The sequence below is a fragment of the Polyodon spathula genome, chromosome 5 (genome assembly GCF_017654505.1).
Source record: "Polyodon spathula isolate WHYD16114869_AA chromosome 5, ASM1765450v1, whole genome shotgun sequence".
Lineage (NCBI taxonomy): Eukaryota > Metazoa > Chordata > Actinopteri > Acipenseriformes > Polyodontidae > Polyodon > Polyodon spathula.
The window spans coordinates 45,879,777-45,904,257 of NC_054538.1; the positions used below are offsets into that span (position 1 = coordinate 45,879,777).

A 24,481-nucleotide genomic window follows, 5' to 3' on the forward strand; every position below is an offset into this window, starting at 1 on the left:
TTGCTTCCACATCCAAATATAATCTTAGACATTTAGATTTATAACTGTATAGAGGGAATGATTGCACTGTTATTTTTCTACTTCAGAAAAGTAACACTTGCTGCCTTGATGACAAAGGACAGTTTCTTCTTACCTCAACCCACATATTTTGTGTGACAAGGCTTCGGTAAAAAAAAAAAAAATAGTGGGCATTTATTGTCAGTCTATAAAACAATCTTCTGCTGGGGTGAAACAAGATTTTACAAAGCGATAAGCACAATACACTTGAACCGTTATTTGACAGGGCAAATAAAATCAGACACTAAAAAAATGTATTTGCACGTTCTTCAAAATAGAACTTACTATCCTGTTTATATGAGTCTGAGACCCCAACAAGTGAGATAAGAATGTGTGAAGCCAGAACACAAGCTGCAGAACATATAAACTCATCACATCATCTGTGTTTAATTATTGATGAATTCTAGGCTTATCAGGTTGAAAAGCTAAGGCTGCCAGCAGTTGATCCAAATCTCCTATCAGACAGTAGTGTACACTGAGTGAAAACCAATATGTGTCCTGTTATGTCTGCTGCATTTGCTCAATGACTCTTGAAAGGTAAGAACTTGGACTAATTAGCTGTCATTTAATAATGTTAATATAGCGCGAATTTACGAAAGCCGTGACATACTTATATATATATATATATATATATATAGTTTATATAATATGTAATCTCTTTTATGTTAAAAAACTAAAACTTTTTCCAGAATTACCCTTCAGTAATAGTTGTGCCCTCCCCTTACTGACCCACACTTCGCACACCACTGCTCTAAATCACTGCAGGAAGAGCAATTTTTCTGTTCCGTACCACATCATAGATCATTATTGCTGTGTTACCTGTTTGATAATGTGTGCAATAATCCTTACACTATCAGTGCACTACAGTGGACCTCTATGTGTTTGTATCTGTGTGTGTGTATATTCTCCTTTAGTTTTGATGAACTGCAGCACCTTGGCTATGTTGGAAAATAGTGACTTTGCACAGGCTCTGAATACTGATTTTTGAAATATAATAATATAATGACTTGGGAGTATTGGGTGTGTTAATTTGCTAAACATTCTCAAGCTGGACCTAGACTTTGCCAAGCAGACTCTAATCAGAGACAGAGCATTACAAAAGAATTTGGCCAAGTCTGAGATACTGGCACAATCAAAAAGCACTGTTCAGAAAGAAAAAATGACAGAAATTATAGATGAGAACATTGCAAAACTTTCTTCCCAAGAAGAAAGAAAAAATAGAAATCAAACTATGCGTATTGTTTTCATTCATTGCCAAAGCATTCATTGTAAAGTTCAAGGGGTGGGAGTATTTGTAGAATCTATAACTATGTTTTTAACTCTACCTAGATTACTTAAATGAGAACACCGTAGAATAATAAATGGCATGTACAGTAACTTTTTTTTTTAATTGAAGAAAATTACAGATGTTTATCCCTCTAGTGAAACTTCAGTCCTTGTCAAAAATATTTAGATTTAAAAAAAATAAAAACATTAATTTAGCTTCATCCTTAACTTCAAATCTGAAAATCAAAGTTAAAAAAATAAATAAATAAAAAAAAGGCAGGTAGACTAATGGATTAATTTTTGTGATAAACATTCAATCAGAAATTCTGAGATAAAACTTCTAAGAAAAAAAATCTTGACATCATTCAATAAAGTTCACTTTAGACTTACATCTGGATTTCAAAATGTTGGAGCCAAAGCTTTAACTTAAAGAATGTTTTTTCAAAGTCAAAATTTATTATTAAAATACAGTTTGATATTCTTGAATATTCTAGTCTGTTGTTCACTTCTTTAACAGGAATTGTAATCTAAAAAAGATTGTATTCATAAAAACACACTTAACATGTGAACTAAAACTTTGGGAATAGGGCCTACCATCTTGAATAAATGTTAAATGTATGCATTTGTAATACAAAATAATTAATCCACTACTGAAAATAAGCAAAAAGGTTTTGTTTTGAATCAAAAATGTATTTTTCTAAATGAATGCTTCTTATAAAGTATTCCACATTAATTCTAAAACACATATGAAGGCATAAGCCAAAATGTCTTCTCATTTTACTTAAATCTAAAATCAAATCATAAATCACATAAAACACACAAAGATGGCAACACAAATGTAATTCCTCAGAACTACATTCAGTGGCAAATAGGTGTGTCCCAGGATCTCACCTTTGCGCCAAAGGAACTGCCCTGTCTAAGGTCAACCAAGACTGGTTGATGGGACCCATTGACCATCTAAAAGCAAGGTACAGCTGCAAAGAAGGAGGAAAGAAGTGTCAGAACAATTGAAAGAGATATGTCCCAATTATTATCAGGGATTTAAGAAAAAACAGGGGCTTTATTTCTTTATTCTAAGTAGCTTTTTAAAAAATTCAAGCTTGAGAAATGTAAATGTCTTTCAGATATACATCGTAAAGGATGTCTATAAAAGAGCAGATACACAGGTCATGTGTGTTACCTTTTGTTAATAGTGAACTAAAACCTTCAGGGATTCAGCTATTTAAACAGGCAGAATATACTCAATTAGGAAAACCTAAATAAACACAAACAATGCCATGAATACGTTCAGAGAAGTTGCCCTTAAGTGCTAGCAGGGTGAAAATATTGTTTAGTGCTGATGACCCAGACTATTTTATTTAGGCTTTGTGTTTGAACTATGCATTTAAAAGCCTCCTTTAAAGTAGAACAAACAAAAATGTTTGTAGGTCAACCTGAACCACTGACCACTGACAATAACTGGAGTCTGAAATGTGGCTGGAACCCATTCACTATCTGAGTGTTTGTTCAGTGCAAAGGTCCCAGTGGCAGTGGTGCTTGACAATGTGAAAGGTTAGAGTCTTTACATTCCAATCACTCCTTGTATTCCAATTCCCATCACTGATTTGGCTGACTGATGGTTCTTCAGACTGGTAAGCCACTGCATTCTTTAAAGGGAAAGCTGGCAGGTTTTATGGGTGTTTGTGAGTTTATGAATGAATACCTTCTTAATGGTCGCATTTTCAAATTTTAGTCTGGTAGATGTTGACTGATTTTCCTCAAGCCTGACTCAGTTTGCCTGATACAGGTAAAATCCACTTGTATAGCAACATGTTTCTGAATAAGTGTTACTCAGTGACAGCATTCACAACATTCAAAGTTGTCTTTTCGTTGGAATTAAAGATATTAAACAGACCCAAGTGCATTATTTGATTTTTAAAAATACATTTATAAATCCTAATAAACATCATGGATAGACTTAACCAATTACCTTTCTTTGGTATTTTCAGAATTTTAAAATCTTAAAACATAGTAACAATGGCCCAGTTGAAGTAATGCACTAAAACATTACCTTTTATCATTAAAACAATAACAAGGTTTAACTCTCCTATTAAGTTCAGGACTATTTGATCTATAATAAAATGTAATGTAAATGTAAAAAAACAAGTTAGAAAAATGCAACAGCCATTTCAAGTGGTGATATCAAACACAAAAGCCCAAGTTAGGAGAAGCAATTGGGGCAACCTTGTCAAACATCAAGCAAATAGGCACAATTGGAAAGGTGCTGGGGCCCAACATTCACACAATTGTTGCTTCTAACTTGGCTTCTTTTTTGATCACTCAACTTTACATTAAAATGCTCATTCCCTTATCAGCTGGGTTGTAACCAGTATAAAGATGTTGAGACACATTTGCACTTTATTAATTCATGTGCAGTTGTACCGCGACTCCAATTGAATGATTGATTAGCAATTGAGTCTCGGTACAGCTGCATAAAAGCTGCATGTTTTCACTCACTCGGGGTTGTGTGTTTGGTGAGTGGAGAACCGGATTAGAGACGGAGGTTATAATAATAATAATAATAATAATAATAATAATAATAATAATAATAATAGTTAAATATCAGCTCACCGTGTTTGTCTGTGTAGTCCGTTTTGTTTGTCTCTTTATTTTGGCGAAAGTGTCATGTCCTGTGTGTTTTGTCTTTACAACCTTTTATTTTCTGTCTGTTTCATTACTAAATTCTGAGTGAAACCAATCTCTCAGCTTCACTGAACTCCACTGCTCTGTTGTTTATTTCCTGTCACCCACTGCAGCCGTCTTTGTGACAGCGATGTATTGTGTAATTGTGGTAAATTACAGCCTCTTCAACCGGTTAAACCTTATGTAGCAAAGGTTCTTTGGGGTGAGGTTGTTCTTTGGTTGTTTCCTCCACAGTGATTTCATTGTCATCTTCTTCTTCTTTGTCAGAATGACACTGAAATGTGTTCAAGTTGTGATTAGTAAGCAAGTTGAGTTTTGTGGCAAGATTATGTCTTTTTAGAAAGGACTGATTTCCTTCAACTTCCGTAAAACATTATATACTTTATTGACATCCATAATGTCTTCCCAAACAGTTTTGGACTTTCAGAATTCACACAATAAGTTAAATGGAGTCCATCTGTGTGCAATAAAAGAGGTTCACGTGATTTCAGATTAAATACACCTGTCTCTGTAAGGTCCCACAGTTGGGTAGTGCATTCAAAGCAAAGATACTACCATGAAGACCAAGGAAATTTCAAAACAACTTTAGGATAAACTTATGGAAAGGCACAGATCAGGGGAGGGGTATAAAAAGATTTCAACGGCATTGAATATCCCTTGGAGCACAGTTAATTCGATCATTAAGAAGTGGAAGGTATATGGCACCACCCAGAATCTGCTTAGTGCAGGTCGTCTTCCCAAACTGAGCAGTCAGATAAGAAGGGCATTGGTCAGAGAAGCCACGACAGGCCATGACAACTCTGAAAGACTTACAGCGTTCCATGGCTGAGATAGGAGAAACTGTCCATGTTCAACGATAGCTCAGGTACTCCACAAATCTGGCCTGTATGGAAGAGTGGCAAGAAGGAAGCCATTTCTGAAAAAAGCCCATGTAAAATCCTGCTTGGAATTTGCAAAAAGGCATGTGGGAGACTCTCAAAAGATGTGGGAAAAGATTCTGTGGTCCAATGAAACAAAAATTGAACTATTTGGCCTAAATGCAAAGCGTTATGTCTGGCGCAAACCCAACACAGCACATCACCCAGGTAACACCATCCCTACATTAAAGCATAGTGGTGGCAGCATCATGCTATGGGGATGCTTTTCATCGGCAGGGACTGGGAAGCTTGTCAGGGTCAGGAAAAATGGATGGAGCTAAATACAGGCATATCTTTGAGGAAAATTTGCTTCAGTCTGCAAAAGACCTAAGACTGGGACGGAGATTCACCTTTCAGCAGGACAGTGACCCCAAGTACACAGCCAAAGCGACACTGCAGTGGCTTAAAAACAAGAAAGTGGATGTCCTAGAGTGACCCAGTCAAAGCCCGGACTTGAATCCGATTGAGAATCCGTGGCAAGACCTGAAGATTGCTGTCCACCAACGATTCCCATCTAACTTGACAGAGCTTGAACAATTTTGCCAAGAAGAATGGATGAATATTGTGTGATCCAGATGTGCAAACCTGGTAGAGACTTACCCCAAAAGACTCACAGCTTAAATTGCTGCCAAAAGTGGTTCTACCAAGTATTGACTCAGGGGGGTGAATACTTATCTAGACATTTCAGTTTTTTTTTTTTTGTTTGTTTTATTAACTGTTGTTTCACTAAAAAATTTCTTGCCTCTTCAAAGTGTTGAAAGGAAAAAAAATCCCAAATAAATGCATCAAGATTTCAGGTTGTAACACAATAAACTGTGAAAACGTCCAAGGGGGGTGAATACTTAGTATAGGCACTGTATATCAATTTTTCCTATTTTTGGTAAATTATCAATTTGTATTGTGTTTTTCTGAAAAAATAAATTGATTCCACATTAGGTGTTTATCAAATGGAAAATGGAAGTCATTGTTCGACATCATCAAAAAGACATAAGGCACAGGTCTCTAGTCATTTTTTCTCTGGAAAAAGCTGAGAAAATCTTTCAATGGCTGGGTGAGACCGATAGGAGCCGAATGAAGCCGAAATAAAAAGGGTACATCTGATAGCCCCATGCACCACAGAGATAACACGGACATAAACAAAGGAGATAGCTGCCTTTGGACTCAAAGAATATCATGGACATTTGCAGAGCTTTTTGAGATGTTACAGTAATAAAATAATGTCTTGGATCGCATTATTGAGGAGTTTGGTGATAAAACAACTGATCAGGCGAGGACTTACCAGTATGCATGTGAAAAATACAGCAAACAAGGGGTGAGGCTTGGCTGGAGATGCAATACTGAGTGTATTTTTGCGATTCAGTGCCTTTTAAACCTGTTTGACTCGGGGGAAAAAAAATTGGACCTGACGCGCCTGACAAGCGCTTAATAAATGGACCGCGCTAAGGGTTAAAATAAAAAAAAATCAGAATTTATTGAAACTCTAAAAATTATTTTATTTTTGGTTTTGCAGCAGAAGGCTATATATATCCATGGGTCATTTTTTTGCAAAAAAAGACATATCCATATTCCTCTCTATTAAGCAAATTGATTAATCAAAGTCACAAGGATTTAGCAAATATTCACAAATTTAACATCAAATAATATAATTCTGGAGACAAAAATTATTTTTAGGCAATTTTTAATTTTTTTTTTTTTTTTTATAGATTTCAAGTTTTCTGCTTTTTCTGGGTATACTAACTGTCATATTGATACCTACATGAACAAACTCTTGAAAGAAAAGTCAGCAATTTTCAGTATTACAACAGTTGGGGTCCTTAAAAATAGGCTTAGATTTTATACTGCTAAAAAAAAACAAAAAAACAACACTGTTAGATTTACATTTTTTTTTTAACAAAGTCCCTTCCTAAACGCTCATACAGATCGACCAATCACCTGCTTGTACCTGGTTACTGATCAACTACTGTACTGTGTGCTGAGAAACTGGCACTGACAGCACCAGATGGGAAGAGTTAAAAATTCTCTCAGCTGTGTCACCTTGCCGACCATGAAGCTCCGTCTGAAATTGACACCGATGAACCAAATAAAATGTTTATTTTATTGTGTATTACATGTGTTGCTGTTTACAATTAATGCTGGCTGGCTGGCTATGAATTACTATCGACAATAATTAATGTACTCACGTACACATGCGGTCTTCAGTTTCACTGTACCCCTCAGGATGAAATTGTTAGCTAGGTGGCTATTTATTTATTTTAATTGGCAGTGTGAGAAAACCACTTCAGCAAGTACAGTAGAATCTGCCAGAACTGACGGACGCGGTATCTACTATAGATACTAATGAAAGCAAAACAAGTACAAGAGAAAAACGGGAAACGCAGATATTTTCAAGAAAGCTGGGAATCTTTGTATAAATGGATTTTATATTTTTAAACGCTGTAATAACAGTTCTGTTTGTGAAGCATCCACACTATAATTTGACAGAACAGGTGATTTATTTGCATTGTGCAGGACCTTATTTTCCCCCATTGGTGCTTGAGCCCCGGAGCACTCACGGAATCACCGCCTGTGCACCAGTTATCAATGATTAAAGCCTGGTTTTCAAACGAACTGATTAGCGCTCACCAATACTGTATTGGTAGAAGAAAAGTGTTTTTAAAAAAGTAATTTCAGCTTTCAATCACTTAAAAAATGCTGACGATGGGCTCCCGAGTGGCGCATCCAGTAAAGGCACTCCGCGCAGAGTGCAGAATGTGCCCTATAGCCTGGAGATTGCAAATTCGAATCCACACAGTTGTCACAGTTCCTAGGGGGCGGCGCACAATTAGCGAGCCCTGCCTGAGTAGGGAGAGCTCAGGTCAACAAGGGAATCCATGGCTCACCATGCATCAGCGACCCCTGTGGCCAATAGGGCTCCTGTGGTTCCAGTTGCGAGCGGTGAGCCGAGAATACATATTGTAGCATTTTGTGCTATGGGGGTGAGACAGACTCGGGGCGAGACCAGATGAGGTTCCACTTACTTTTATTTTATTTTTTTAATAACACAACGGAACCCTGTTTGGGCCGGGGTTCACGGCTGTATCTCTCTCTTTTACACCGCACTCTGCTTCGTCGATAAGCACTCAGTCAGTTCTCCGTCTCTCGCAGTCTCTCTCCGCTCAGACATTTACCCGCGTTCTCCCGCTCGCGGCTCCTCCCTTTCCTACTTATAGCCTCCGGGGGAACCGCCTACTGCGCACACACACACACTCACGCAGACATACACTAACGGCGTGCCCCGTACCCTCACAATACACAGAACCTTAACAGGACGTAACAAACAAGACAAACACAAAGTCCAGGATGCTGCCATCGCCAGGGTCGTTACACAGCCCCCCCCCTTTAGTCCCTCGTCCCCGAGGGAAGAACAAAGTCTCGGAAATGACCTGGGAGGTGATGATGTCTTTGCGGGCGGGAGCCCTGTGTGGAGGACGGCCTCCCATCAGCCACAGGGGACAGGGAAACTGAACCGTCGGGGGAGGAACCCTCAGCCCTGGGGGTGGGAGGACTGTTATGGCAGAGTGGATCGGGAGGGGGCAGGAGAGGACTGTCAGGAGCTGCTGGGTCGGATGGTGCTGGGTGTTGTCCCAGGTAGGGGGCCAGCCGATCCCGGTGCAGCACTACCTTGCGTCCTCTGTGAGGTAGCTGCACCCGGTAGGCCACGTCCCCGATCCTCTCCAGGACATGGCAAGGACCAAGCCAGTAGCTGTCCAATTTGGGGCAATGGCCCCGCTGTCTCTTGGGGCTGAAGACCTACACGAGCTCCCCGGCGGTGAAGTGGCGCCCCCGTACTCGGAGGTCATAGTTACGCTTCTGCCGTACCCAGCGGCCTGCAACTGGTCCCTGGTGAAGCTGTGGGCTGATTCCAGTCGGTCTTGTAGTCTCCTGGCATACTCAGGGCCTGGGGGTACACTGGGGGCTAAAAGCTAGCTCCACAGGAGTGCACAGCTCAAGCCCCAGCATCAGCAAGGCAGGGGTGCATTCGGTGGAATCCTGGACAGCAGAGCGGCAGGCCAACAGCACAACAGGCAGGTGGGTGTCCCAGTCTCGCTGGTGGGTGGTGGTGGTGACAGCCAGCTGCACGGCCAGCGTGCGGTTGAACCTCTCCACCAGTCCGTCGCTCTGAGGGTGCAGAGGGGTGGTCCGCGTCTTCTTGATGCCCAGGCGCCGGCACATCCCGGCAAAGACCCAGTACTCATAGTTGTGCCCTTGGTCGGAATGCAACTCTTGAGGGACCCCGAACCGGCTGAAAAATCCCTGCAGCAGTGCTTCAGCAACCGTCTCCGCCTCCTGGTCTGGCAAAGTGTATGCCTCTGGCCACTTAATGAAGTAATCGAGGGCCACCAGAACAAACCGGTTCCCCCTCTCGGAGCGTGGAAAGGGGCCTAGTACGTCCACGGCAACCCTCTCCATAGGCCCCCCAACCTGGTACTGCTGGAGTGGGGCATGCGACCGGCCCTGGGGTCCTTTCCGGGCAGTGCAGATGTCACAGCGCCGGCAGTGGTCCTCCACGTCTTGCCTGCACTGCCCCTAGTAGAACGACTGGCGGAGCCGCCGCAGGGTCTTTGTCACTTCAAACTGACCAGTGCCTGGGGTCCCATGATGGGCCTCTAGCACCTCCTGGCGCATCACCCTGGGGACAACCACCTGCCACCTCACCTCCCCCGTGGCGGGCACCTTCCACTGCCGCTGAAGGACTCCGTCATGCAAGGCCAACCCGCTTCACTGAGCCCACAGCCCCTGAGTGGCTGTGGAAAAAGGGGCCACCTCCTCCCAAGGGGGCCTTCGCTGCTCCTGTAGCCATTGTAGTATGGGGCGGAGGTTCGGGTCTCCGTCTTGATGGGCTCTCCAATCCACCCTCTCAGCCGATACTGCCACCCGGCATTGCTCTTCCCCCCGGGTGGGACAGCTCTGCTTCCCTCTCCTCCTTTCTGCTGCAATGGGCGCATCCCTCCCGGGCACAGGGACGATGGGACAGCGCGTCCGCATTGGCGTGCTTCTCACCAGCCCGGTGTTGGATCCGGTACTGAAACGTCTGGAGCTGCTCGATCCAACGGGCAACCTGTCCCTCCGGCTCCCGGAATGTCAGTAGCCACTGCAGGGCAGTGTGGTCCGTACGAATGGTGAAGGGGAGCCTGCAGAGATAGTGGCGGAAGTGGTGGACCCCCTCCACCACCGCAAGCAGCTCCCGTCGGGTGACGCAATACCGGCGCTCCGCCTTGCTAAGCGACCGGCTAAAATACGCCACCACATGCTCCCCTTCCGGACCCGGCTAGGATAAGACAGCCCCGATCCCCTCTTTGCTCGCATCCGTGTCCAGTAGGAAGGGAGAACGGACATCCGGGGGAGCCAGCACCGGGGACTGGCACAGCATATGTTGCAGGGAGGCGAACGCCTCCTGGCACGCCAGGGTCCACTCAAAGGGCTCGTCTTTCCTCAGGAGGCGGTACAGGGGGGCAGCGATGGTGGCAAAGCCCTGCACAAACCTACGGTAGTAGGACACAAGCCCTAGGAAGCTTCTAACCTGCCGGGGGTTGACAGGAATAGGCCAGTCCCTCACTGTGGTGATCTTGTCCACCTCTGTCTGGATCCCCTCTGCTCCCACTCGGTGCCCGAGGAATGAGACCTCCTGGCGCATCAGCTGGCACTTTTCAGAGTGCAGTTTTAGCCCCGCTCTCCTCACGCGCCGGAGCACCTCACGCAGGGAGGCCAGGGCGACCTGGAAGGTCCCTCCGTGGACCAGCAGGTCATCCAGGTAGACCAGGCACTCCGATGGGGGTACTCCGGCCAGCACCTTTTCCAGGAGCCATTCGAACGTTGCGGGGGCGTTGCAAAGTCCGAACGGCATCACAGTAAACTGCCACAGACCCCGTCCAGTGGAGAAGGTAGTCTTCGGCCGTGCAGAGGGATCCAGCGTAACCTGCCAGTAACCGCTGCGGAGGTCCAGCGAAGAGAACCAGCCACCAAGTCAAGAGACTCATCGATGCGGGGAAGGGGGTAGGAGTCCTTCTCCGTCACATCGTTCACTCGCCGGTAATCGACACAGAAACGCCACTTGCCGTCCTTCTTCCGCACCACGACTACCGGCGAGGTCCAGGGGCTGTCGGACGGCTCATTGATCCCCGGCGCCTTCATCTCCTCCAGCACCTGCTCTGTGGCTTCCTGGAGGGCGAGTGTTGGCGGCGAGGGAGCTGCTTAATGGGGCGGGCGGCTCCCGTCTCGATCTGGTGCTGCACCAGGTGTGTCCGCCCCACGTCATCCAAGGCAGTAGCGAAACTGTGGCGATACTCGTACACCAGTTCACAGCTGGCGACGCTCTTCTGCGCAAAGCCCTTCGCAGCTCCTGAGCCAGAATGCGTGCACTGCGCTGAGAGCTGGGTCTTCAGTGGAGACTGGTGGCGGAGGGGAGATTGCTGGGGATGCTGAATTACCCCTGACAGTAGGGCGCGGCATGGCGGTATCCTCCCGCAGCCCTTGGGTAGCGGTTGGCGGTGCCGGGCAGGGTGGCGGGGCTGCATTCCCCTGGGCCACACCAGAACTCCAGGAGGGCGGCTGTACACGCTAGCGAGCGTTGTGGCCTGAGGGTGGGAGTGTTGGCTGGCGAGCGTTGCGGCCGGAGGGTGGGCGTGTTGGCTGGCGAGAGTTGCGGCCAGAGGGTGGCCGTGTTGGCTGGCGAGCGTTGCGACTGGAGGGTGGACGTCGAGATCGAGATACTGTATTGTCCCTGATGAGACTGGCGCATGATGAGCCTGGGGGTGTGCTGAGGTCTCCCATCTCACTGCAGCGGTCCGTTGTGTCCTCAGCAGATCCCGAAGGGGTCTCGACTCCGACCCAGCGGTCCAAGGGGTGAGGCTAAAGCTAAAGCCGGGCTCCCCTGCATGTGCAGTGTCCCGGTCCGGAGGTTTAGCTGTCCGCCGGTGTAGCGCAGGAAGTCCAGGCCCAGTATGCAGGGGTCCTGTACAGATGGTACCCAGACGGGGTGGTGCACGGTCCGTCCAGCCACTTCAGTAGCAAGTTTGCCCTTTCCTTGCATGGGGGCTAGCTCTCCAGTCACAGTGCACAACTGCACGGTGGTGGGCTCCAGCCGGACTCCTGCAGGGAGCACATCGGGGCGGATGAGAGTCACCGTGGAGCCAGTGTCCACGAGAGCAGTGCACGGGACCCCCTCAATGCGGACGGGGACATGGCAGAAATCCCCGGCAGTGGTCCTTCCTACTGCTATAGCTGGCTGGCACTGTCTGTGGTTGGCTGTTTCCGTGGGGGGTTACGCCGCGCTCTGTCGGCTACACGGGTTAGTACTGGTGGCGGCCGCTGCAGCTGGGTGGTCCGCGATTAAGGGGACTGGACTAGGGGCTCGCATCGTCCTGTCTATGCGGGCCCCTTGGCGTTTCCCTGAGGTTGCTGTGTCAGGCGTGGTGGTGCAGCAGCTGCTGCTGGGCAGTGGAGCTGTGGGGGGGTCTCAGGAGTCCGAGCTGGCTGGGTGATCGCCGCCCTGATAAGGGTGGTAAGCTCCGGGGGCCAGGTGGGGTCAATGTTACGGGGGCCTCCTCTTCTTCTGCTTGGGCCATGCGAGCTTGACGTGGTGTGTGGTCAGGTCGCCTTTTCTGCTGACCGCTCTCGCTCCCAGGGACATGGTCCCGCTCCCCCTCCTCGAGCACCGCCTCGACTCGTTCGGCGTGAGCCACGGCGAGCTCTAGGGAGGTTGGGGCAGCAAACCGGACCTGCTGACGTAGAGCGGTCGGGGTCAGTCCGCGAACAAAGGCCTCGACAGCCAGGTCCTCCTGGGTTGCAGGCGGGAACGTTGGGTACCCCCTCCGGGCCAGGTACTGGACATCAGCAGCCAGTACACCCAGTTTCTCTCCGGGAGCTCTAGTGCGGTTGGCCAGCTGCAGGCGCAACCCGACTGCGGGCTCCACCCTCCCAAAACGGCACTCGAGAGCTGCGGTTAGTACCTCATATTGGGCCCCCTTGTCTGGGCCCAAGTCCAGCAGAACCTGCAGCACTTCTCTCTCCAATGCAGCCGCCAACTGTCCTGCTTTCTCCGTCAGCCCCCAGTCATTAGTGAGCGCTGCCATCCTGAATTTGATGTGGTACGCCTCCCACGGCGATCTACCGTCATAGCGGCCTGCTTTCACTGACTGCCGGCTCGCCCCTGGCAACACGTTCCCCCCACACCGCATACTCTCTCTCCCGTGATCTGCACGGGGCCAACGTCATACTCCCTTGTCAGACACACGCTCAGTTCAGCAACCAATGCCCCACAGCTACTACAGCCATTTAGATTGATGATGGTTAAACAATGTAAAGCCTCTTCTTCTAAACAACCAATTAAATTACTGGCTTTCTCTCTGTCTGTCCAGTTGTTTATCGTTGCCATCATTTCAAACTGCTTTATAAAGTCTAGCCAATCGGCCTTACCGTTGTACCACAGAAGGTTGTAATAAACCCCCTTGTTTACATTCTGCCTCAAGGCAGCCGTGTCCGATGGTGACGCTGCCTCCTCCTTGACGCGCACTCGCGCTCCTCCTATCTCCGTGGCCGATGACGTCCTTGCAGCGGCCGAAGAACCTCCTTCTTCCTCGATGACAATGGCGCAGTGCCCCTCAGCCTGCGGGGCAGTCTGTTTGTCTCCTAGCTCCGTCATCTTGATCCCTTTTTCCTCTTTCGCCCAAGGGTTCTTGCTCCTCCCTCGCTCCATGTTCTCTCCTCCCCATGCAACGCCCATGCTCGGATCACTCCTGACCCTCAGCTCAGCGACCAGCTCCTCCAGTCTGGCTCGCAGCTGGTCTCCTCTCATCTCTCTCGCGTCCGCCATCTTCTCCCTCTTGTTTCTTTTTCACCCCTTGTGGCAGACGCTGTACAAATCCCACTCCTGAAACACCAATGTAGCGTTTTGTGCTATGGGGGTGAGACAGACTCGGGGGAGACCAGATGAGATTCCATGTACTTTTATTTTCATTTTTTTTATAACACAACGGAACCCTGTTTGGGCCGGGGTTCACGCCAAAATAATAAACGGCTGTATCTCTCTTTTACACCGCACTCTGCTTCGTCGATAAGCACTCAGTCAGTTCTCCGTCTCTTGCAGTCTCTCTCCGCTCGGACATTTAACCGCGTTCTCCCGCTCGCGGCTCCCCCCCCCTTCCTACTTATAGCCTCCGGGGGAACCGCCCATTGCGCGTGCGCGCGCACACACACACGCAGACATACACTAACAGCGTGCCCCGTACCCTCACAATACACGGAACCTTAACAGGACGTAACAAACAAGACAAAGACAAAGTCCAGGATGCTGCCATCGCCAGGGTCGTTACAATATAATAATTGGGCATACTAAATTGGGGAGAAAACAGGGGTAAAAAATTGGCGACGACTAAATAAAAAAATAAAAAAATTGCTGATGATAATGTAAACAACACCAAGCTACAGTCAGGGAGTCCAAAGCTTTAAACGTGTTACTGTTTGTAAATAAGAACTCAACTTTATTATGAATATTGTGTTATTGTATTTTAAGCAACATAATGGACGGTAGTGTTCATTATGGTAATTGTTTGTTTATTAGTTTTAAAATGTTTAGTAAAACGTGACCTATTGTTTAACCTCGTTAGTACAACCGGCCGCCTTTGCTAATGACATCTTCAGTCAGGGTGACAACCAAATATACATTTCCACATTTTTGTAAAATGACTTTACACTTATTTCTAAAGATGCAACGCGTTTCAGTAAATTCAAACGATACACTTCACATCCCGCGCAGAGGGAGAACACAAACGTAAAATACCATTAAGTGGAATTGGCATTGCAAAGGAGATGACGGGAAGGTTCACAGTTCCGATCGAGTGACTGTTTTCTAAGCATTATTTGTGAATGCTTATTGACCATTGCTACACCCTGTTAGAAAATTTACTTCCCTGCATTTTTTTTTTAAGAATTCATCATTTAATCATAAAATCACAATTTGCAAAATTAAACACGCTACTTTACTCCTCCTGGGCTCTGCCATAATAAGGTCATACGACTGTGATATTGCACGCCAATTGGCTCAGTGGTTATGCCGATGAAGCCTAGCATGTAGCGAGTTATGGAAAGAACCGATAATTTGAGTTGTATTGTGAGAAAGGTCATCCGTGTGTGTGTGTGTGTGTCCTTCGCTCTGCGGTTATTGTTCTTATACAGTTATGCACCATACAGCGTGTGAACACGGTTAATATTTTCTGCACTCTTAAATTAAGGATAGTTCATACACTAGTACAGCCAGGGTGGTCCGTCAGCCCCGTTGACTCATATCAGTTTGTTGCTTTGAGCTCCCTCTAAGATATTCAGATACAAATAAGCCCCGTATAAAACTAATGTGGTACGAATCATATGCAAAGTTTGAAATGTAAGCATGTTTTCAGTACCAAACAATAATAAAGAGAAAGTGTCCTCGAGTTCAATTAGATAACTTCTCTGAGCACTTTATGTTGGCTTTTTTCTTTGCTGGTCATGGTTGTGGAACTTTTTTTTTTTTTCTTTTACATGAAACACACTTTTTGTATAGGTATACAAATGTTAATTGCTCTGGATAAAAGCATCAGCCTAATCAATTAATATGACATATTTTTTCTGTTGGTGTGATGAACGTCCACACAGAAAACCACAATGATGCCATGTTTGGCACCTCCTTGAACTGATTGTGCACCAAGATGTTTTGAGTCAATGTGTAGCCAAAATGTCAACATAATGGGTTAATTCTAGAAATGTATTTTGTTAAGTACTCTTGCTAGCTGGGTCCTCTTAACTCAAATTTTGGTCAACATTCTAGCAGGAAATGACAGGTAATGTTTTTTTTTTAGATTTTTTTATAGAATATAAATGCCTAATTTAACCATATATAATAAATCACAATAGTATGTGGAAAGCGAATGGCCTAAAATTACTGGTGAAAGGACTATATTGAGTGCAGCTTAAACATTAAATACAGCAGGACTTTGTTATGGGCGCCTGCACTTGAACTATCTGTGCAGACTTTGCTGACCTGTGCTATTGCAGTGCACTCTGCAAATCGTTTGCAGGACTGATTGCACGACTCTGCAGCTGTGCTGTTCGCGCATGCAGGAATCATTCTGTCAGCAGCTTTATGTTTTATCATTTGGAACTATGCATGAAAACTCTACACCAGCAATGACCCCTACTGAGCATGAGACACGCGGCCAGGGATCATGGGATATTTGAGCAGACCTGACAGGAGCGAGGGGGAGGATGCTCAGACAACCTCCTGACTGGACGGTATGCTTATTACTGTATTACATTGTTGCAATGCTGTGGGGTCTGGGGGGTGGGGGTTATAAAAATAGCTCCCTGCATGCTAGCTGGGGGGGTGTTGAAGACTTGTTGTTTGTAGTTGCTGTGAAGAACCTGCTGAATTGCTGTAAACAACTATAATAGAAACATTATGGTTTGGAAGAGTCCTACTCCTGCAGTGTTCTTTCTTCACTAATGTATTACAGTAATATAAAACTCTAAAATGGAATTTGCCATTTAGAACATCTATTACAGCTAGTGTGTAGAAACTGGATGTAAAGGAGACTTTAATATTTAGCAAACCTGATATTCTTGAGTTGTTAGTATATGCTGTATTATTATAATACAAGATTAATTTAATTTAAAAAATAGTTCTGAGTAGTAGTGAATAAACATTAGCTTTTCAAAAAAAAGATAATGTTACACAAATTGCCAATTAAAACAGCACCAAAAAACTATGCCGACTAGGAGTACATTTTCTCTGAGGAAACTAGGAGATTTAATAAGGATAGTAATGAGCAATATTAACTTAATGACAAATTGCCTTAGAAAAGTATAAAAAACAGTGGAACTAATGAAATCCTCTGGTACAAAATTGACATACATTTTCCTATTGTGTATATATGTATTTAATTTCCTAAAAATACAGCTTTGCTCTCTTGGCCTTTTATGTACTTTTAATAATTCCTTATCAAGACCATGAGTACATTCCATCATTTAAACATGTACTGTAATGATAAATAATCCAATACCTTTACCTTAATGTCTGGATAAAATGTTAAATACTTGGTACATCGTGTATCCAATATGATTTAATATTATTCAATTTAATAATTGAATATACAGTATGGGATTTCCATATGAAAATCAAATATTCCTTATGGTAACATTGGGTGATGTTTTAGAATACTTCTCTCTGTTTGTAGCTCAGAGAAGCAAAGCATAAATGTAGGCTTGAACCAAACTGTACTATTCCAAGATGGAAGTTGGGTACACTGCAGTTTATCAAAATGGGACATTTTATACTAAAAAAACACAGTATATTAAAGGTGAGTACAGCTCTAAAACGTTATGGGTCACACTGTATAAAGAATCAATACATATTATTCTAACCCCAGGTTGCTATGCAATAAGGGAATGGCTGTTTGTGCTGTGAAACTGCCAATCCTCTTGTGCTTTGCCTTTAGTTGGGTCATAAGGAAAGGGTATTTAAGAAAATGTTCAAATTTAAATTTAATTAAATTGAAGAGAATCCAACTGTAATAGTTCAATCAACCTTTATTTACAAATGGATTGAAATTGTCAAGAGAATGTGTATTCTGACAGTGTAGTAAGTACTAGGTAAGTACTAATTAAAAAAAAATAAAAATCCAACAAATATTTGCTAGTTTACTAGTCTCTGAGGAGACCAACCTCCAATAATGACCTTGATAATAAAGCGTGTTGTTGTGGCAAACATTTCCAAACAAATGTTTTTTTGTTTTTTTTGTTATGCCCATAGGCTAACAGACTGGTGAGGCAAACGTTTGCCGGTTTAAAGCCAAGGTTGCACAATGTGGAAAGTTTGTGAAGCACGTTGTTATGGACACTAGCCCCTTTTGTGCAATCATTTTAATATGTTAATATGTGCAAAACAACTTTTTTTGTAATTAAAATTTTCACTTTTTAGGGAGTAGTTTGGTTTTAATTAAATATATGGAAGTACCCTCTCCCTTATTTACAATTAACATCTGTTTACATATTACCAAAGAATGTTTTGTTTTCAGTGGCTTCAAAATATGTTGTTATATATTAGAGCATGGTACTGTCAACACTTTTATGAGGACAAATGTATTTGCTTCCACATTTAAAAAAAATCCCTTCAAAGTGTTGGTAAAACACAGTGAAGTAAAACAAACACAAGGCTTTGATTTTGATCAATAGTATGATACGTCAGTTGAGAGTTAAAGAAAAATAGTAAATGGGAAAGAGGTTAATAAAGAAGAATGATCTAATAGTTATACATGGACAACAACAAAACACCTTGGAGGAGAGGTACATATGCATTGGATATTAGTTGCCTGTTTCCTTATACTGATGGTTGATAAGAAGGGTCTTCATTATTAAAAAGTCCAAGATTATTATAATGTATATAATAATGAGGGTCATTCAAGTAAAACATACTCAGGAGGATTCATTGTAAAAAACAAAATGGTAGAGCTTATAGAACCCTTGCTATTTCCTAATGTCCTTAGATCAATATTCACTGTAAAAGGCCTTGGATCACTGTATCCACTAGGTGTTTTGATGCACCTTGCACCCAGGCCATGGCTTAGAACATACCAGAATACTCAGCCACAACAGTGGGGTATGTGTATAAAGGTTTTTAGAAATCATTAATGCAAATTGTTATTATTAATATTTAGTGAACTTTTACTTTACCAGAAATTGAGTAAAAATGTAATTATTACTGTTGTTCACAACCCACAGCAAACTAGTTAAGAAGGCTGCAATTCTCTGATGCCACATTTTGAATTCTTGAGGAGCAAAATAGCACATGTAAATGTAATCTAAAAAGTAAGTTATTCTTACTAGTTATTCTAACTGGAATGCCAGCAGTCTTATTGTCAAAGCCAGCAGTTTAGGAGTATTGGCCTCTGCATAAGCCTCAGAGGGACACCCTTTATGGTTTCTCATTACTATCACACTTCCTTTCTGGCAGCCATCATCTTTTAAGCTAACCTACAGAAGGGACTTTTGCCTGTGGTCTTCTGTTACTAGCTTCTGCCAACCAAGCATTTGGCTGCTGTGAAGACAGCTGGAATCAAAAGAAATCTCTATACCCCTGAGGTCTGCCAAGGTCTTTGGTTAAAAAAAAGAGGAAGTTACAGAGTAAAGAAACAAGGCTCTGTTTAACTTACCAGAATACAACAGCTTATAATAAGTGCAACACAAACAGGTAGGCTGGGTTATGAATCTGTTTTTATTGAACACAAATACATACAACATTTAAACAAAAACACTGCTCACAGGGCAAAATAAAATGTTGAAACAGAACCAAATCTCGAAGACAAATTCCAAACAAATACCGTGCTGGTGCTTCCAGCATGCGTAGTAACTGTTTACTTTTACTTTTGTTTTTTATTTCTTTTTTTTCCTTGCTCTCGCACACAAGTTCCTCCTCTTTGAAAGCCCACCCTCTGCAGCCAACCTGCAAGTCTTTTATATTATGGCAGAGAGGTTAACTAGCTATTAATTATCTTATTACCCCTCAGCCAAAGTCTGCACAGCTTTAATAATTATGTGTGACTGCCAGCTAATTAAAAAATTACTAGATGAGAGTCACGCATTCCCACAAGGTATTCTAAAACAGTAACAAATAATGGCAGACAGCACCTTACTCCTGCCAAATAATAACACAAAACACAGCTTTTCCCCATCATTTTAATAATACATAAATCATAATAATAATAAACAAATACAAAAATACACATTTATATGCAGGGCTGTGCCCTGCCCCCTCTATGTGCAGGGCTTTTCCTCCACCCTGCCACAGACACCTAAAGTCTCTATAGATTAGCAGTGGGGAAAAAGCTGTCCTTAAATTGTAGCAACTGTTAGCATGATGGCGATCAGAAGCACTAATTACAATTAACTGAAGCTAGAATGCATATGTGACAGGACGGCTTGGTGGTGACGTCCCCAGATCAGGAAGTTGACGGACACAAGAACTCCGAGTTGATTAGCTGGTTTGCATATTTATTAAATATACAAAAAAAAAATCAAAAAGTCAGACAAAAAAAAAACAAAATAAAAGTTTGAACAAAAACAAATCTTGAACACAAAAACACTGACACCAAAACAAGTATTGTGCTTGTCCTTCCAGCACGAGTAGCAATTGTTTTCTTCATTTAAGTCTTTACCTCCTGTCTCTCTCACTCGTGTTCTTCACTCTGAACACCCTCCCTGTTCAGGTTTTTATACATGTGGCCATCTCCGCATTAGCAATAAATGAATCAATTCGGAGATGGACACATTCTGCGCGAGTTTAGAGGGATGGGGCTTTAATCCTATCGATGCTCTCAAACAATAACTAACAAAGCATCACATTTTAAATGAACACAAATCAATACATTCAGATCATAACAATACATTACTGTATTGTATTGTATTGTAATTATTGATTAAATCATACAACTACAACAATAATAACAATAAACCATTACTGCTCTATCTTAATACATCCCAACAATATATTTATCAACAGGGCTTTACACCCCCCTCCCCTCCAATTACACGCAGCGCTCTTCTGCCCTGCCACAGCACAATTTATTGTATATTTTTGTGATTAAAGACAGCACTGCAGACAACAGTCAATTTGAGACTATCAATGTTCATATTATTGCCCTATCAGCAGTGTACAACTACTAAAACAGTGATAATATAACTGCAAACATACAGCACTCAGAGCACAAAAAGACAAGTCTCTCTGACGGTAATTTGGATGAAGGAAGCTGAACAATGGCGGACTAAGCAGACTACTATCCAGGTGGAGTAGTGCTACATGGTTAATCAATCATCACCAATTACCCGTATAGTTTCTTAGTTTTTCAACATGTCCAGTTTTCAGGTAGTGTACACAAAGCGACTAACTTTTAACACAGACAAATAAAGGCCCACTCCATCTCTGTCAACATACCTGCATGTATCCATTAGGGACCTGCTGTTCAGCCTGTCACTCTCAGTTCCCTTTGTGGCAACATTCATACCTTGAAAGATCAATGGGAAGGATTTCTTTCCCTACTCAAAATAAACAGTGTTATGCATGTTAAATATGCAGATGGTTAGTTAATGAAATAGCTTTCTACCCTGATATCTTCCTGATATTAATATTAATGAAAAACACTTTTAAAATATTTCTAAAATGAAAATACAGTAAGAATATTGGTTTACGTTTAGTGTAGAAACTGTTTTTGGATATTAAATGGATTTATACAGGAATAAAACTGGTCTAACAGAATGGTCTAACCATAGATAAAAGGAAAGGATTACAATTGTGTTGGTACTCAAGACAAAAACTGTAGTTTGATGTTTGAACTTGTCAGTAACATAGTGAAAGCATGGTTAAGCATTATAAAGCCAAGAAAGGTATGGTAATACATATAATTGTGGAAAATCATAGGAAAACAGCAACATTGCAGTGGTAATCTTTTATAAGGGGAAAGCTGTAACATTAGTTCACCAGACATAAAATAAAGTTGCTGAATTAATGATTTCCCAAGCACAATCACAAGATAAAAAGCACAGGGTCCAGAAGAAAAAATCAGTGTATTAAAACAACCAAAATTCCTGAAAAATAAACAAATGACTACAACCCTAATCAATGCAGATTCCAACCATGCTTTATTCAAGCAGCTAAAATTTCGGAAAGCAGAAAGGACTTTTGACACATAAGTTTGTACACATATTGCATATAGGATATTAAATGGATTAAACAAATATCCTGATACTACGAATGATCTACATCAGTGGTTCTAAAACTTTTTGTATTGGTGACCCCTTTCACACAAGTCTCTGAGTGTGACCCCCTTATGAAAATTAAAAATAATTGTTTTATTTTTAACACCATTTTAAATGGTACATTTATAAACCTAGTGTTTACAATTAATTTATCTTTTCTCACCACTTTCAAAGTAAGATAAGCACATTTTTTTTTATTAAATTATTGTTACACAAAAAATTTTGAAATAGTTATTACTCACTATAAGCAGCAAGCAGTTAATGGGATGGATGATGCTGTTTCTTTGACATGAGAAGTTGTATTCTTGGAAGCTCAAAAAAGGGTGCATCTGATGTCATCCTTCACATCAAGCCAGTTTTGGGATTTTGTCTTTATTGTGAGAAGGCTGGAGAATCCACTCTTGCATTCGTACATAGCGGGAAACGGCAGGAGGACCCTCAGGGCCATTCCATCCACCAGGGGGTATTGAACACCAGAACTAGTTTAAAGGCAGCTCTGAATTTTGCTTTCACACCATCGTCATTGATCATGTCGATAAACTGTTCCTGTGTGTCAATATCCTCAGTAGGTAACTTCTTAGCCATCACACTGAAAGGGTTCTTCACCAGGGAATGAAGTGCTTCTAGTAGTGCTGGGAGGTAGTGCGAGAACTCTTTGTGAAAGGCTCTCAGATGTTCACCGAGAGCTGACTTGAGAGCTTGGTCAATATTGACTTTCTCCTCCTCGCTGAATGAGGAAAGTATTGGAAACATGCCATATCTATCTATGTCCAACTTACTGCGCCACAGATCCAACTTCATCTGGAAGGCTCTGATTTTATTGGTCAGGTCTATTAATGTTGAACGTTTTCCCTGAATCGTCAGGATGAGGTCGTTAAGGCTATCAAAGATATCCACCAGATATGCCAAGAAGAGAAGCCATTTCTTGTCACTGAACTTTTTGTTCAGCTCTTGTTTCTCTTTTTGCAGGAACAACTTCACCATCTGTTCATGAAATGCAAAAACGCACTTTAATGCCCGTCCCCTAGAAAACCATCGGATTTGAGTGTGGTAAAGCAGAACTTCATATTCACCACCCATTTCGTTGCAGAGCTCTCGAAAGAGACGATTATTCAAAGCATGCATTTTAATGAAGTTCACCGCTTGTATTACAACATCCATCACAGCATTAAGGCACATTGGCAATGTCTTTGCAGCTAGCACTTGACGATGGATTCCGCAATAAGTGACAATCACATCAGGTGACATCCATCTTACCTTCTGCTGAAAGCCAGGCTGCACATCCATCATTACTTGAGTGCCATCAGTACATACACCACAAAGATTTTTCCACTCAATGCCATTACTTTCGAGAAAGGCATTCACTTTATTGAAAATGTCCTGTGCTTTTGTGGTTGTTTCATGTTCTCACAGAATAAGAATTCATCCTTAACATCCCCAGCATTAACATACCATACGAAAGCTATCAACTGCACGCAGCTAATAACATCGGTAGTTTCGTCACAACGTGTACAACGTGTACAACTTGGTCTTTGATATCTTCAGACATCTCGCATATCCTGCTTTTCACGGTATTATTTGACAAAGCATATTAAGATTTTTGGCAGTGTCATTGCAGAGCATAAGTGACACAATGTCTTTGCATGCTGACAGAACAAGCTCCTCACCTATCGGCTTCTTGGCATGGGGGATTCGTAGCGACACAGCATAAGAGGCCTCCACAGCTGAGGACGTTTGATGTCGGAAACTTCCATCTGCATCAAGCCTGGCTTTCATTGTTACTTCTCGGTGTTTAAAAAAATCCACATTTAGATTTTTATGCTCAGGGTGTCTAGTTTTAAGATGTCACTGCAGTTTGCATGGTTTCATCGACTCAGCAGACAAAACTTCATAGCAAATGACGCATTGCGGTTTTTCAATACCAAAGGTAACGATGCTAGTAAAACCATGTTTAATATAAGACTCAAGGTTCTTTCACTTAACGGTTTTAGCAGTAGATGTGGCCATTGTTTTTGATAGAAAGTATGTGTGCCTCTGTGTCTGACTTGGTATTATATTATATATATATATATATATATATATATATATATATATATATATATATATATATATATATATATATATATATATATATATATATATATATATATATATATATATATATATATATATATATATATATATATATATATATATATATATATATATATATATATATATATATATATATATATACACACACATACATATATATATAGCCAATATCAGTGTTCTGATTGGTCTGCGGTTTAACACTTTTGCCATTTCAGAGCTCTGATTGGTCTGCAGTTTAATACAGCTCTTCAGCTTCTGAACAATCAAGTCCTCTAATGTTGTATCAGTCCTGCCTTCTGTCTCAAGACAACAAACCAGCACAGTGCATTTTTTAAGTAAATACACTGCATTGTGTCGAAAGGAGTCTGTTGCAATTTGTTCAAACGCTAGAATTATATATATTTTTATAGCAGCTGTGCGATGTTTCATGCATGTACTGGCGACCCCCATGTAATAACCTTGCGGCCCCCTGAAGGATCGCGACCCCCAGTTTGAGAACCACTGATTTAGATGTTACAATTCAGTGAGTTGAACTCACCCCCACCAGTTGTGAAAGCACAGCAACAGGAAGCCAGAAGATTGCAGTACTGAGGCACAGAGTTCACAGTGCCTGAAGAAGTTGCCTGGTCATCGTGGCAACTTACCAC

At 42.6% G+C, this 24,481-nt stretch overlaps 1 pseudogene; it reads right to left on the reverse strand.

The window, feature by feature from the left end:
* Positions 1 to 22,178: 22,178 nt before the first annotated feature.
* On the reverse strand, positions 22,179 to 23,516 carry LOC121316415 (annotated as a pseudogene).
* Between the last annotated feature and the right edge of the window lie 965 nt (positions 23,517 to 24,481).